Below are 14526 nucleotides of genomic sequence, written 5' to 3'. Positions count from 1 at the left end.
GAAAAATCGAAACATTGCTTCACGCGCGCGCTTACGTTTGTATGACGGCACAGAAATCTGCTTTTAGTGTCAGGAGGATTGACTAAAGACTGAAAACTCATAAAAAAAATAAACGAAATTTCTAATAATTTATTATAAATAAGAGCTATTGTTTTTATTTCGATTGTGTACATTACATATTTTGCTTAAAACATGAGAAAAGAGACAGACCTGAAAAATCCCCTTTAGCCTAAATTGATTTTCAAAGCAGTTACTCTTGTGAGGCATTCAGACTGATTCAAACCTTCAAGAAGTAAAAATTGACATTTCAGGATTTTTAAACTATTCATTTTTTTTACTGTTTCTTTAGTATAACTCTTCATGTCGTCACAATATTTTTATTTTAGTCAAGAAAATTGAGTTAATTTTATCAAAATACAGATGAGGTTAAGATAAATATTTTCACCATATAACCAAAGTTAAGGAAATGGGCAAAACTTGATCAAATGATTACAAAATTAATTGATTACTTATAATATGATACATTTTTATTCTATCGATCTATCTATCTATCTATCTATCTATCTATCTATCTATCTATCTATCTATCTATCTATCTATCTATCTATCTATCTATCTATCTATCTATCTATCTATCTATCTATCTATCTATCTATCTATCTATCTATCTATCTATCTATCTTTATTCATTCTTCTCTCATCTGTAGCAGGGTATTCAAACCTGTTTGCCTCGAAAAACAGGGAACTATGTGCATCAGCAGCCAGATAATGACCATCGGTCGTTGGTTAATAATATCAAGGTGTGTCCATGTTGGTCTGCTGGTCAGGTGTGATTCATGTTTATGGCTCCAGTCCAGTTAATGTACACTGGTGAACATTCAGTTCCCGAGGAAGAAAACGATGCAGTGGAAGACTGTAGAGCAGAGTCCATGTCTGCGAACGCCAAAGGGTTTTGTGCCAGGCTGCAGCACTGACAGTGACAGAGGCCAGAGCCCATGCAAACGGTGTGTTTGCAATGATGTGTGGATGAGGAGGTGTTGCTGAGGGAGCAGATAGATGCTGGCATGTGCTCCTGCAGAGGACTGTGGGCTCCGGCACACAGGAAAACTGTCCCCGTCTTGGCTGGAGCAGCAATCATTCGGGGTCGGTGACTTAGCATGGCCCCTTTTCCTCACACACAGACACATAAACACAAGCCTACACACACTTGCAGATGCTTGTAGACTCCTGGCTCCAGGAAGAGGACTTCAAATGAAGAAGCAGGAAAAGCTGTTGGTTGAAGGAACCATGTGAGCTCAGTTCAATGCACACACACACTCACACACCGCCGTCACTCAGATGTTCTTGAGAGTATTCGTCACTAGTTTTGTTCCTGTGCAAAGTAAGCAGAAAAGCTAAGTTTGCCAGAAAAGGCCTTCCATCCTGTGAGTGTCTGTTCCTGCTGATGTCACCTGTTTGTTTTCTTTTATCTGATCAGACTCATGTTCACTCATGTGATGATGATAACAGAGGAACAGTGGAAATCAATACCAGCTCAAATGGGTTCATAAAGACTTCAGATCTCTCTTGATGACTTCCAAATAGCTGCACTTACCCCTAAATAGACCCAGATTCAGGCTGGGATGAAAGGCTTTGCTTTAATTTACTCATTTTAGGAAAAACTGTCAAGTTTGTGAATCAATGTTGCCTTTAGATGTTAATTCTAGAACAAACACAACAAAAAACAACACAAAACATGAAACTGGAGAGTGTTTTTTGTCAAAAGAAAAATGTAAAAGTTTGAATTATTTTTTTTACAAAATTTAAAATGCTAAATTATTAAATTAAATTATTAAAATTGTATTCATATGTTAAAAGTGTAATTTGTATAGTTATACAGCATGAAGTAATTAATTAATTTCCTTTTGACTTAATTTAATTATTTATTTATTTGTGTATATGATCAAATACATTTGTGTTCACATTTTCTTTTTACGTAACTCATTAGGTATTTATTTGAATTAGTCATCAATTTCCTTCTTTTCAAACCTGTTTAGATTGAGTTAGTGCATGTTAGCTGGACTATTTTAATCTAGTGAAATGTGAAAAGGTTTTATAAAATGACAACTGAATAAACCAACATTTAAATGGACAGCATCATTGGAAAACCAACATAAAGGGTCCCCTTTGACTGATTTTGCATTGTGTGAATTCTGGAACTCTGAACAAGATGTTTTCTGCAACCTACGATCACAGTTTAGTTCTGCTCAACTAGCTGCCTTTCAAGAAATATTTAACAGTTAAACATTTAAAATGCTACTCCACTTTCTTGCTTGTTTTTTTAGTTCATTTTACACATATTCAAAATTATTTATTTCAGGTTATAAAATAAAATTTTCTGCAATTTAGCTACATTGTATTTATTTTTATTTTTTTACAGAATCGTGCTTTTTTACAGAATTGTGTTTGAGGATTTGAATTGTTATTCCAGATTATCTTGTGGATTAAGTGTGTTTGTGCAGGTAAGGTCAGAGGGTCACGAGTTTTCTCTATAAGTCACCTGGACATCAGAAACACAATCATGTCTCTCTCCCACACACACTATTGACCAGGAGAGTGTTTTTGAATAAATTATTAACCCCCCAGCTGCAGGTTCTCCTGCTGGACAGCCTCTAGTGCTGATGTGGACTTCAGGTAAACACAAACACTCAAATAAAGTCCAGAGGAGTTCAGGCATCAATGCCCCTTCATGATTTGGGAATTATTTTTTGTGTTTCTTGAATACTGAAAGGTGAATGTTTACAATTGGCCTACTAAGAGTTACCATTATGGAAATGATGGTTCTTTTGGTGACTGATCGCGTTGGACAACCAGCAAAAAAAACTCTCAGTTCTGAAAGTGTGCGAGCATTACGGGTGTATTTTTAGCAGCCTGTACCGAGGGATACTCGGACCTCACCCTGCGATAAGCTGTGGCCAAAGTCCACTGACTAGTAATGGTCTAAACAGCAAACACACACACTCATGCTGCTTAATATGCACATAGATGGGCTATGGGTGCTGTGTGATGCAGCAGGTGAAGCGACCGCTGGTTGTTTGTATATGAGGGGCAAACTGGGGGTAAGATCCAGGTTAGGCAAAGGTGAGGTGACGTCATCAAAACAATGGAAGCCGATGGGTTCAGTCGAAGTTCACATGAAGGTGGCTGAGGAGATATCAGGGGTGTTAGGATGGGGAAATAAGATTTGTGGAGTTTCTCGGAGGTCACACCATTCCAAAATAACTGCAAATTTCTGTTCAAGTGGCTGCAAACAAAGTTCTACATTTGACAAATGAAGATGACAGAAAGTGTCGGAAAGGATGAGAAGGAAGCTGCCACCAGAAAGAAGGAGCAGAGGAAAACAAAAGAGGCTCCTCTCTGCTCTCTTATCTGTGTGATGGTCTTATCCAGCGGCAGGCTCTGCTGGACTAACCCCATTCCTCCCTCCCTGCAGGCCCATCTCCTTCCACCTCACCCCTCCTCCCACACACACACACACACACACACACATACACACACACACCCTGCCCTCTCAAACATGTTCAGCTCGCCGAGGAGCCCCGTTATCAGGCTTACGTCAGGGGGCCTGCTGGTGCCGGGGGGCCGGAGACGGAGGTTGATAGCGTGGTAGAGACAGCCTCCGCACAGGCTGTGGGAACCGCGGGCCCAGCCCAGCTCGACCCGGTGGCCCCGCACGTCCACCGCCAGAACACAAAGATATGCAGCCAATTTACAAAAACAAATTTTCTTTCTTCATGAACAGCCCACAGGGATCTTCTTTCTGATGTTCTGGTCTACACAAACAAGACGTCCCAAGTCCTTGAAGTAGCAAAATTTCATGTCCAGGGGTTCCTTCAATGCTTCACATCTGTGCCCAAAAACCATAAGTAATATTTAAGTCCCCCTTCAATGTACGTGTGGCATTTTTATTGTGAAAGAGAACAAATGTAATAAAAAATTACTTCATTTTTGCTTTTCTGAGTATTTCTCCTTTTTAAATTGCTGTCAATAAAACCGTCGCAAAGACACTCAGTTTGAATTTATGAGCAGTTGTGATGTCACAACGGTCCAAGACAGAAAGTGCAAGCTCCCTGATTTGCCCTGCCCAGCGTGCACAATCTGAGGTGCGGGAGAAGAGAAGATGGCACATTGCTGCGTTGCCCGCATGTATTTTAAGTGCATCCAAGGCTGAATGATGTTGTTGGCAGCGCCTTTTAAAAATTAAACTTAAATTTGAAGTCCCATTAGTTATCACACACCTAGGTGCGTAACATGTGTTCCTTGCATTTGATCCATCCCCTGGAGGAGTGTTGAGCTGAAACTTTTGGGAATAGAGACTGTCAGTCGGTGTTGTTTGTGCCCCCCTTGTGTCAAGCTCTTCACTCATGCAAGATACAGCTATCATCATCAGAAAGGGCGGATTAAGGGTGGGGCTACTCAATTCAGCACCATCGTGCATGCTTATGTTTTATGATTATGTCTTCAACAGACTGGGTACCTGTTCATGTGTGTTCATGTGTCCTGCCTGGATGGATGGATGGATGGATGGATGGATGGATGGATGGATGGATGGATGGATCGATGGATGGATATGTTTTGTTGACTGATTCATTAAGTTTTATGCCAAATCTGACATTTTCAACCAGTTATTTAATTTTCAGTACCATTTTTTTTACTCACATGCTACGCCTATGGCTGTATTTGCTTTGGATTTCTTTTTGTTCTGTTTTGTGTGTTGTATTTTTGAATCAGAGTGGGACTTCTGTGTTTTGTGGATCTTTGTGTTTATTTTTTTCTGATTATTTTCAGGTGTGGTGCATGAAGGCGTGGCTCCCATTGGACCCAAACGTCACCTGAGTGGCGTTATTTAAAGTACCGCTCCTTCAAAGACACGCATCAACTGGATCAATTATCTCTGAAGTCAACAACAAAATTCTGATGACAAAATTAAAACCCTAAAGTGGCGCAGCCGTATTGACTGGAGATTTACTCCGCCCAACTTCGGCACTTCCAAAAGCGGCTCAAAGTAAAGTAAGAATTGTGGGTTTACACTATTGACTGTATATGAGAATGGATTGAGTAGCTCCTCCCCCCTGGCGTTCCAAACAGGAAATACTCGCTAATGCGATGAAGCCAAAATCCCATAGACTTAGAAATAACAGCTGTTTCTTAGCAATCCTTTTTGCCAGAATAACCATTCTTGCTCTGGTAACTTTTTTTGAACATTCATTCATTTATGCTGTTTTATCCCTTTTGGGGTCACAGAGCTGCCTGAGCTTATCCCGGCCACCTGGGGACACCCTGGACAGTTCAACAGTCTGTCACAGGGCCACAATCACACACCCATTCACACTTACACCTATGGATAATTTAGTGTATGACTATGAAGCATGTTTTTGGACGGTGGGAGGAAGCCGGAGACCCTGGAGAGAACCCACGCATGCACGGGGAGAACATGCAAACTCCACACAGAAAGGTCCCCCATTGATGTTCTGTTTCAGGTCCCCCAGCCAGGACTTGAACCGGGGGCCTTCTAACCACTGCTCCACCGTGCAGCCAACCTTTTTTTGAACATGTTCTTTATAATCCTCAATTTTTTCACGATATTGTTTTTCTGTTGTGCAACTTATTCAAGTTGATTCAAATTGGATTGGATTCAAATTGACCAATCAGATACCTTAATACAAATAGATGGTCTCACGTCAAACGCTTTAAACGTTTCACTGACAGATTTTTTGTTGCCCGCTTTCAAGTGGTAGAGGTGGGGGTCTTCCAACAAGCTCATTCCTGATTGGTGAGTGGCTATAGAAACGTTGACCCAGATAGACTCAAACCAATCACTTTCCATTTCAGTTGAAACTTGCTTCTGCTAGTCATTTGAGGAACTTCAACATTCATGTCAGCTAAGCTTCAACATCAAGAACGAAATGTGGGAGCTTGCACTCAAAAAGAGGGACATTTTTGGCCATCTGCTAATGTCCGCACTACATTACAATGCATTTATCAGTGTTTTTATGCCTTTGAGGTGGAATGAAAAAGGTAAAACATCCCAAAAATCTGCAGGTCAACAGGTGCAAACTGAAATGTGTTTAGGGGAGTGAGAGCAATGTGGCCAAATACAGATGAAGATTCACATCATCAGCTGCAGGTGCAGCCCTCCCAAAACATGCACACACTTACACAAACAGGCATATCCGTGGTCATCTAAACCTTGTTAAGTTCATCTCCACATTATTTTTACACAAAAACCGCGTCATCCTTCCCGGTTTCCTCAGTTTAATTTAGTTTTGGCTCCGTTACAGTGACGGGAGTAAGTGGAGCCATCAATCTGCAGCGAGCTCACACTTTTATTTCCACGTTTCCCCGCATGTCACAGATGTTTTCAGAGATGGATCTGTCGGATGGGGAGTGGAGACACACTTATCAGCTTGTCGTCCTGGTCGAGGCGGGGAATATTTGTAACCGTTACAGTCGGTCAGTCCTGGATTTGTGAGCATGTTTTTGTCTTTCTGTCTCTGACCTCTGGCAGGAGGGGAGGAGAAAGAAACCAGTGACCTTGAAGAAGTGAAGGGAGGGGTGAGATTTTAAATAAAAATCCAAAAGAAGGAGGCCTTTGTTTCCAGAGCCACTCTTCTCTTCCTCTTTGCCTACTGTCATTTACCCTCAGAAAGATTCACACTTACCGGTAGTTTAGGACAAGCTTTGTTCCTACTTAAAGCTAAGTAAAGCTTAGGATAGAAGGAGAAAAAAGTCATAGTAAAATAGTGTTTTTTTTTTGTTTTCAGCATGTAAACGTCTTTGGATACAGGCAGTCCTTAGCTTAACTCCTAGTAAACCTTATTATTTTGGGAGTTATGCAGGATTTGTGAGGAAAAAAAATGATGCAGTTGCACATTGGGAAGCAGTATTAGCCAAAATGAGCTCTGACCTGGATGGAAATAAGAGAATAAAGAGGAAAATTAGTCCTTCATTTATAATGTACCAATGCCTGCACCTCTTTATAGCAGCTGTTTAATAGTGAAACATTCTCAGACTTTTTCATGATTGTTGCCATGTTTTTTTTGGTTTACTTTTTTGTAAAATGTGGAGAGTATATTAGATTAGCTGCAGTTGGTCAAAACAATCTGCCCATTTGGTGCTAATGTTCTCATTCAGTTTATTAATCACAGGCAGATCGTGTGAAAATGTGAATGCCAGATAACAACAACTGCTTTTTTCTGTGTTACAAAGCAGCAACAATGTACACAACAGTTAGCAGCAAACAACAATTTTCACTGTTTCTATAGGCCACTGCATGTAAAAGTTAAGTAAGTAAATATTAGCTGACAGTTTTGTCAGTTTTAAGCTAGCTTCTCTAATATTTGCTGCATTTTTTTCTTTTTTACTTATATGGCAGAATTTACTACACTAAGTGCAAGTGGAATAGATGGCAGGTGGAAATAAAAGGCGATCGGTAAAACACCTCCAGTAAAGGAGTGGTTCTGCAAGTGGTGACCACAGACAACCTCTCCTTCCTGATGTTTTCTGGCTGATGTTTGGTGTCCTTAAATGCTGACAATGTTCTCATTTCAGTGGTACCATGAGACGACCCACACAAGTGACCCAGATAGTGGAACTCATCCAGGACGGCACATCAATGCGAGCTGTGGCAGGAAAGTTTAGTGTGTCTGTCAATGGAGGGACCTCCATAGACTTTTAATTACATTTAATTTCCATTAATAACCTTTGTTGTTTTGTGTTGTCAGCAACTATGTAAAGAATTTCAAAACTTTCTCAAAAGAAAATTTCATTTGTTCAGGTAAAAGATGTGTTTCCATAGTGCCCCTTTTGTTTTTTTGAGCAGTGCACAACCATCCGTCTTCTGGACCCTTTCCGGGTCACAGTATGCAGAAGGCCACCCAATGGCTGTTGGAGGTGGGGTACACACTGAACACTTAAGGGCAATTTAGAGCAACATTGGCCTGTTTTTTGACTGAGGAGGTAACCTGGGAGGCCAGAGCTAGAGGACCCATTCATGCAGGAGGAGAAAATGCAAACTACACTGAAAGGTCCCAGCCTGGACTTGAACCAAGGCCTTCACACGGTTAAGGTAACCACTGTGCCATCCTTTATACAAACACATTTAAAAGAATGCTGATTTAAATGCTAAATATAAAGGTAAACATAAATATTAATTATGAAAACGAAATATTACATCTTAAATTTAAATATTTACTTTGAAGGTTGAATAGAAATGTAAATATTCAAGATAAATGTCAAATTAAGCATTGTTTTCAATATTGTTGATAAATCTAAATCTAGATGTTAAATCTGACATTTAAATCTAAATGTAGTAACTAAATACCACATCAGAATGGTAAATCTAAATCTAAACGTGCTCACACTTTTAAAAAGACAGATTTGGCACATTGTAAGGCTGCAGGGGTTCACAGCGAGAAGTCCCCGGTTCTAATCCCAGATTTCTGTGAGGTGTTTGCATGTTCTCCCTGTGCATGTGTGAGTTTTCTCCGGGCACTTTGGCTTCATCCTACAGTCCAAAACCATGCTTCATAGGTTAGTTGGTTACTCGAGAGCAGGGGTGCCCAAATCTAGGCCATGAGGGCCGGGCCTCCTGCTGGTTTTCCAGAAATCCTGGCTTATCAGGTGTTGATTCCCTGGATCAGGTGTGTTTAGCCAATAAGTAGTGTCAATGGTAGGTTGGTTGCAAAACATGTAGGACACTGGGCCTTGAGGCCTGGATTTGGGCACCCCTGCTCCAGAGTTTCCCTAGGTTTGCATGTGGGAGTGTAATAGTGTGCCCTAGACTGGCGACCCGTCCAGGGTGTACCCTGCTTTCGCCCAACAATCACCAGAACAAGCTCTGGCATCCCCATGACCCCAAAAGGTATAGACAAACGAATGCTGTTGGGAAGAGCTTGTTGTGGACCACAAGCTCCCTGCTCTGCTCCATTCTGATTTATCCACTGGCAGACAAATAGATCCATGTACATCTTTGTTTTCCTCATCAGACATAGCATGTGAATTAAAACTGTACGACTGGCTGGATAGCTCTGATATTGGTCGCCATTTTTTTCGCTCCACTAATGTTAGGTAGGTGTGTGAGGGGCTGTGAGCTAGCAGGAGAGCATGTAAACAAAGGGATGACTGATAGTCCTGCCCATAACTCAGAGGGAAATTTCTTATTTCTTTTTATCAACTCTACTGAAACTATATCCTGGAAAACAACACAGGTTTTTGATTTGGGCATGATCATAATTAAAAGACCACTGGGAACACTTTTAAAATAGGTGAATGAAGTAAGCCTTTAATCTGAACAATTTGAAATGCAAGTCGCCAGGAAGGTAAAGAACTGTACTCTCTCTGAAGTACTCAGATTACTCTATCAGCAGGTGGCTGAGAGTAAGGACAGTGTGTTATCTTTAATTTGAACAAGACAAAAGAGAAGATAGTTTAGTGTTATGGAAAGTATCAAAGAGTTTTTTCTTTCTTGGGGAAAGAAATGGAGGTGATGGAAATCAACAGATGTTCGGTATTTAGTCCAGCCAAATTGAATATGAGCAGCAACCGAGTCAGTGACAAATGGATAAACTTAAGAAAAGAAATCAAAAGAAATCTCTGACTGAAAACATGACGTTATGGGTCATTTTTGTTTATTTCAGTTTAAATGACTGTGGACCGACTCACTCTCTGCCCTCGAGGTGACACGATAAGAGCAGGACTCATTCGCTTTTGTAATTGGTCCAGCACAGTTGCGGTGGGCCGGACTGAGATCTGGCTGCACACCAAGCTTAAGAAAACCAGATGGGTGGAAAATTTGTGCCCACTGACCAACAGAGCAAACAATGATGAGACTTGGTCTCATTACGTTGTCAACTAAATTCTGCCTCCAAACCAGAGATTTTCAGCCTTTTCAGTAGATTCATTCTTTTGTCCGTGTTTCTGGGACTAAAAGCATGCTCAAAAGTCACAAAACCGGCTTCTTCTTTTTTCTCCTTGCCGTGTTCACAAACATGCACGTGTGAACTGCATTGTGTGTCTGCGCACCGTGGCGTCTATAGCTCGAGGAGAATCCATCAAAGCTTATCATTTTAGGTAAACATGACAGAGTGGACAAAATGTCTTGTGCACCGCCAGACCTGCTATCTGACCACAAGCCATATCTGCGATGATGGACTGATGTGGCGCTGGCTTGGCCTGCCCTGAGTAAGAGAGTAGGAGTGCACGTACGAGCACACAGAGACACACACTTGTGAAAGTGCTCTTCAAACTCCACAAACACATAGGTCCCTTTTTCTTTAATACATTCTAGGTGCTTCATTTCTCAAATGATGCATGAAATCAAATGTTTATTGCAGCTCTTTTTCTTGCAAAAAAAAAAGGATTATTACTGTAGAGGACGGCCTCTTTTTATGGCAGACGAGATCAGAGGAGAGTTAAGGAGTGCTGACACAGATTTATTAGCGATGTTAAGTCATGGGTCATGATCTTTACTCGGGGTTTCTTTATGAGCTGGCGTGGCTCAGCACGTTTGTGTCAGAGAACATCACGATCAAAAACGCTTCACAGTCTGGAGCATTTCTTTTCAATTTATCTAAGGTGAGCTTTCTTTCTTGCATGTGTGTGTTCCTCTATTTGTTACAACATGGCAGATAAGGAAGGTAAACATCCATGCCCCCTTTGCTCCCCGACCAAAGCCGCATGATCTGACAACTCTCATGACAGAAGGGTGCACTTTTTTTGGTAATGGTTTTTCCTTGGTCATCCTCTTGGTTGAGGTGTGGCTCCTGCACCGTAGCCGCATCCAAAACTCCAACTTCGATAACCCCCTCCCAGGATCTCTGGTCAAAAGTCACGGCTGCAGTACCTCAGCTGACTCTGCAGACGGACACTTGTGACAGTGGATACAGTGTGGAGCCATTTCCAGCTTTCATCTGGTTCAGTCTCCTGCCAGCATGTGCGAGTCTGAGGATCATTAACCTCTTAGTAACCGAGAAGCTGGACTTTCAGTCAGCCTGGGACCACCGAGAGAGAGCCCAGCATTTCTGTCATATCTAACTGTTACTGCTTCATCTGCAAATATTTCAAGAATTTGAAGATATCTGTGCTGTCAGTAACAGATGCCTCTCACAAAACTGTTTTTAGTCCAAACTTAAGTAGTTAACCTCACAAATTAGAACATTTTACTTCAAACATTGTTTGCAACATTGATTGGCAGCATATGGTCAAAGTTTTGACAATTCAGAAGCAGAAAATAGGAAGATAAACTGAAACGTTCATTGTTTCTTTGCTCTACATTGCTATCAGGACACCAAACATTTTCAGAAAATCTGCCTTTTGGAAGATGCAGTTCTGTTTGACGCAGCCCGGATGTGTACGGCAGCTGCATGGCGACATCATTGTGAAAAACAAAACTGTTTATGTTTGACAAGAGGAAGTGTTTTCATGAACGCAGGAATAAAACTCTAGTTTTATGTTTTAAAGTTTAGGCTTTCAACTTAAAATTTTAATTAATACCCACTTGGATCATGTTTTGATCTGTTTTTAAAGCATCCCGTGGTCTTTTAATTATGATAATGTTGTTTTTAGGACTTCATCAGAAATTCACCTCTGATTTGTGGGCGGGATCTTTGCCGCAGAGCAATTGGAGCTATCCAGTCGTCCAGTTTTGATCCAGATTCCAGCTCAGACGAAGAAAAAACAAAGATGTACATGAATCTATTTGTCTGCAAGTGGATGCATCAGAAAAGAGATTGTGGCCCGCCCAGCATATTTACTACGTAACAAATACAATCTTTTTCAAATGCCATTTGCTACTGATTCAGTGATTTGAATAAAGAACTACTACGAAATGCAATTTTTCTTTCTCTATTAAGTTATCCATCATCAGAAAGATAGTACAAGAACATGTTAAAAACACAAAATTTGATTCAAAGTGAGTCTGTAAGCTAAAAGGACTTCTTCCAAACTACACAGCAACAGTTTCTTGTAGTATTATGTTCAAATTCACAAGAACATTTAAAATAAAAGCTTAGTAATCAGATCAGCAACAGACAATCAAATCAAGCTATTTGTTTATGGTGAATAAAAAAAAAATGAATTTGATGAACTGAACCTATAGTCAAGTCTGATGGCCTCCTGAGCTTTTAAGGGATATCCAGAAATGGAGAATCTAACTATTGTTTTTAAAAACCTGAATAAAAGTTTAAGATTATGTTTTTTGTGGACTGCAAAGTACTTTTTTTTGTTATTTGTCCTAAATGTTAATGTTAAGCTTGGTTGGGCTCTGATGTATACCCTGAAGGGGATTAAGAAAATGGATAGAGGTTCATGTTGTTTTGGTTTAACAGTATTCGCACGTTCACAAAACAGTCTACATCATATTTTGTTTAGCAAGGTGCAAAGATTTTATCATATTAGATGGATGACTGAAAATAAACCACAACTTTGTGTTTTGAGATATTTTGGATGTGAAATCTTCATTAGAATTCTTCATTTTAGTAATAAATATGTAAAAATTGATAAAATAGGTCAAATCTGCTGTACATAACTTATTGGTTATATAATATTTTCAGTAAAACTGTCAAAGAATGGTATTTTTCACCGGGGATACCCTTAACTCCAAAAGCATTTGATTTAAACTCCTTTTTATCTTCATGACTGTTTAATGAGTACTTTTTTTGTCCTGATTGCTTAAATCCTTCTGTTAATTCACGGATAAAACGCGCCGTTTCTTGAATTTAGCTGCATTTCTACTTTCTGCTCATTATAATGAATTATGACCCAATAATCCCCTATCAGTTATCATTTGTGTGACATATCCTTTTGCCGTGTTTAGGTTTTGCTTCTTCTAGCTGCCAGAGTGTACTTGAAGTTATCAGTGATGGTAGCCTAAGCTTAAATAGTGATGTCTAAGCAAAAATGATTACAAATCAATCCAAGGCCTGACCTGTGTCATTTTGGGAAGATACAGCTAAGATATCATCTATATTTGTTCAAAACCTACCAAAACAAGGTAGGCAGGAACAAAACAAGAAAGGATTTTTAGCGTTTGTGGTTGTTTGACTGCAGAACTGCGGCACCGGACATGGGCAGAGTGTGATAATAAACAGATAGTGTTATCTTTAAGCCTGGGCTCAGTATAGTAAAAAAAAAAAAAAAAACTCTGAAGGATTTATTACTTATATATAAAATCTGGCTACACATGCTTCACTGGGTTAATGAGGTAACCACAAAAAATATAATATGGAAAAAGTTTGTGTCATCTGAGGAACAGAGTAAGGAAACAGAAATGTGTTGATGCACATTTGCTTTATTTACCTGTGGCTCTAGAAATGGAAAAAGCAAAATACATGGAACACATCTGAAAAGAATGAAGCTATAAAAAGATAAATTTAAGCCAGAAAGACTAAAAATCAAAGGCCGAACAGTCCAAATTTGACCTGCTCTAGTCTGAGTCACAGAAGGCTTTTGATAGTCCAAAACTGGAACAATGATCCACAGAAGCGCAGGGTCTCTGCCAGCACAAACCCCTCTCCTGACCAAACCACCTCCTCAACAATATTTTGCTCCTGAAGGGCAAGCATAGGAGGGGGGCAGACGGGGGGTCAACAAGAGTCTGAACAGGCCAGAGGAGGGACATACCGGCGCCATGGCGATCCCTAAAACAGCTTATCTCCTCTCTCACAATGATAGCGCCTGTCAAAATAACTGCCAAGATACACAGCCAGCCAGGAACTGGTTAACTCATAGACGGGCCAATCAGAGGGCCCGCTGCCTGGTCTCTTTCCATACAGCTACAATATCTAAATGCACTCTTTAGACATAAAAGGTATTTGACTTTAATTCACTGTTAAATATATATTTTTAAAGAAGTTTAACAAGTATCGATGCAAGACTTTGGTCACACTAACATTTTTCAATTATCAGCACAAATAGCTTTTTATCATATCCTTATTATTTGTTATTATTTTCGGATAACTTTGATAGTAAAGTAGGGAAATAAAAAATACATCTAATAAAACAAAGCTAATATAAATCTTGAAGTCAGTTTCAGTGTAAAGATTGGTAAAGTTTGCTGTCCTTTCTTTCTCCTAATAATAATTTGTTAGGAGCTGTTGCCATCTGGTGGCTGCAATAGCAAAGAAAAAAAAAATCATGGCTGTATTTCAATGTTCAATCAGTGACTTCAATTGCTTCTGTTTTTGTCACACAAACAGTAATGTAATGTTGCTCTGCATAAAGTATCCGTCTCGTTTTAGCTTTTTTTTAATCTCTTGCTGCATTAAAGGAATGTACTTTTGTAATAGTGAAAAAGTTGCCCAAAGAACAACCAATCTAGACATTACTCCAGTTGAAAATCGTTATAGCACTGTGAAATGCAATTGGGTCAACAGAAAAATTATAAAACACTTAGTTCCCTGACCGGGAATCGAACCCGGGCCGCGGCGGTGAGAGCGCCGAATCCTAACCACTAGACCACCAGGGACGCTAAGTACATCAGGGCGTGCT

At 40.0% G+C, this 14526-nt stretch overlaps 1 non-coding gene across 1 annotated transcript; it reads right to left on the bottom strand.

Moving 5' to 3' along the window:
• Positions 1 to 14431: 14431 nt before the first annotated feature.
• Positions 14432 to 14503, bottom strand: trnae-cuc (transfer RNA glutamic acid (anticodon CUC)). The gene has a single exon. It is a non-coding gene; the product is annotated as a tRNA-Glu (tRNA).
• Positions 14504 to 14526: the final 23 nt, after the last annotated feature.

This window comes from Oryzias latipes, chromosome 24 (assembly GCF_053564925.1).
Source record: "Oryzias latipes strain Hd-rR chromosome 24, Olatipes_Hd-rR_3.1".
Taxonomy (NCBI): Eukaryota; Metazoa; Chordata; class Actinopteri; order Beloniformes; family Adrianichthyidae; genus Oryzias; species Oryzias latipes.
This window is presented reverse-complemented; position numbering and strand designations above follow the sequence as displayed.